The following is a 2,621-nucleotide window of genomic DNA, read 5'->3' on the forward strand; positions in this document are numbered from 1 at the left end:
TTTGATAAATCCATTCTAAAATATATTTGCTCTTCGTGTCATTACTGTTGCAAGTAAAGCCAGATTTTAAATGAATGCTCAATTAAAGGTGTCCCAGCGTCACGCATGTTCAGAGATTCAACATTTAATCTTAAATTTTAAAAGATAGCTGTAGTTTGGAGATTATTTATACATATGATTTAAATAAGTCACTGCATACAATAGAATCTCACTAGACTTCTTGATTCTTAGTGGCATTGTTTAGTTTGATAAAAGTTTTTCTTACTTTTTTTTTTGAAGGACGATTCTGGCCAATAGATTGTATCTTGGTCCCTTAATTCTGCTCTGTTAGTTTCTGAATGTGCTAAAGTAAAATGGTTTTTTCTAAAGTGTGAAGGGAGTTGTGTCTTGTAGCCTTGTGCTTTTGTTTCCGCTTCACAGAATACCAAATGCATGTCTGGCAATGGTTTTCTGGCATTGTGTATAGTTTACTCTTTTGTTTACCTAAGTTATGGCTTAAGAAAACTGAATTAAGAACAACTGATTAAAACAAATGCCCTGGTACTTGGAAAAAGGCTGAAATATAAATTCAGTAGTAGCATAAAAATCATCTGCTTCCCATTCTGCAGTAGCCAATAAAACCAATGCATTCCTTACATGTAGGAACATAGTCGACATGAGCTGCTTTCACATGTGATGAAGCACTAAGCAGATTTTTTTAAAAGTCAAACCTTTCAAGAGTTCATAGGGAGTCAAATTAGATAACTCTTGATAATTTTCTTAATATTCTGATGGTTGATTAACTTGGTTCTTGAACTTGAGTGGCTTGTCAGACTAGGACCAAGAACCAAGTGGACTTTTCCATGTTAAGTAAATTTAAATCTAAAAAAATTATTTTAATTATGACTTATAAAAAAAACGAAGAGGTTATTAATTAGAGTGCACCGATTGCAGTTTTCTGGCCAATTACCAATCTTTAAAAAGTCTCAACCTGATTCTGATTTTGGCCGATACTGATTTTATTCATTGACTAGTATTAGACTATGTCTCAGATCAGCCTCAAATGTTAAACCGTGAGGTGAATACTGTTGATGTTAAACGTGGAGACATGACCCTTTGGGTTTATCTTTCCATAAAACCTCTCTTGTCTGGGGAGTAAAAGAGGACAGCTGTTGCTTTTTAGTTAGATTGGCTTCACACGTAAACATCACGAGTATCCCAAAAGTAAGTTATTAAACTATTTTACTTGTGATTAAACCATGTTTTCTTTTCAGAGAATCATTTTTTTGCTGTTGTTCAATATTAGAAAGTGTCAAAAGAAAAAAAAAATTGGCCAAATGTCTGTAAATTCCTAGAAATTTACATGCAAAATTCTGGGTCTGGCACTGACAGCGTGGTTAATATGAATGTACTTGTGGTTCTTTAATGGGCTGTGTGGGACAGCCTTAAACAATAAAGCCCGGGAACTGCTGCTGAATGCCTCTTTTTTTTTTTAAAGCTGCATTTCCAAGTTATTTTTGGACTTGTCTTTTGTGTTGCATTTTTAGCCTGATCAAACGCGGTGAATCGCTGGGAACGAGCTCCTGTCAGGACTCTAAACTTAAAAAGCACGCTCAAAAAAGGGAAACAAAAAACACCTTGTGGATCTATTATGAGGGTGGGACCTCATTGCTCCGTCTGGAGAGAACTAGACTTGTCACTTTGAATTCAGTCTTGCAACTTTCAGTGGCACAGCGTTCACCGTGAGCTTTATTTTTAGCTCAGGAGCTCAATGCATATATCAGCACTGTACTGCGCAAGCACTGACACCCTCTCATGCTCTCATTCACAAGAATCTCTTCATTGTGTGTGTGTGTGTGTGCGTGTGTGTGTGTGTGTGTCAGAGAGGGGGAGCGAAAGAGATAAAGGGGAGGGAGTGTGTGCGCACACAGGGAAGGCAGGTCCTGGCTAAAGTTTATTAACTTTCTCCCAGCCAATGGGACGCAGTGTGCGTTTTCCTCGCTGACCAATCGGACGGGTCGAGGGGTTGGAGGTGGGTGTTGCTTAGCAACTGCAGGTAGAATCTCAGATCGTGTCGGACCCATTGATTTAGCTCGGCTCCCCGGGAGACGTAACATGCTACGTGTTGTCATTTGTTAGTTAAAAAAGAAAAGCTAAACGCAAAAAAAAAAAAAAAAAAAAAAAAAAACACTCCAGCGTAAATGCGTCACAAAGTTGTTTGTTCTATTTTTGTGTTTTGTGTGTATTTTGGTTTCGTTAGACAGATTAAAGTAACTTTAATGACACTTCAGCCTAAATATGGTGAAAGTTTTTCAGTATTCTCTGACTGAAGAAAACGTAACAAGTCTTTCTTTAGTTTTTTTTTTTTTTTTTTTTATCTTTTATGCTTCTTCAGGATGCATGCCTGCATGCAGAGACAAGGATGAGTGATGGCAGCCAAAAAAAACACCCTAAAACATTTCAAACCTGCTGACACACACAGACCCGTGGTTCCTTAGTTCACTGATTAAGAAAACCTTGGAAAATGACCCAAATTAAAACTCCTGATGTTTTAACAGATCCAGCATCTGCAAGCAGCCTTGATTTCAGCTTGACAAATAAGAGCACACTTCATGATCTTTTCCACAGTGTTCCCTCTTTTC

This window comes from Poeciliopsis prolifica, unplaced genomic scaffold, assembly GCF_027474105.1.
Source record: "Poeciliopsis prolifica strain line A6 unplaced genomic scaffold, Auburn_PproV2 SCAFFOLD021, whole genome shotgun sequence".
NCBI classification, from domain to species: domain Eukaryota; kingdom Metazoa; phylum Chordata; class Actinopteri; order Cyprinodontiformes; family Poeciliidae; genus Poeciliopsis; species Poeciliopsis prolifica.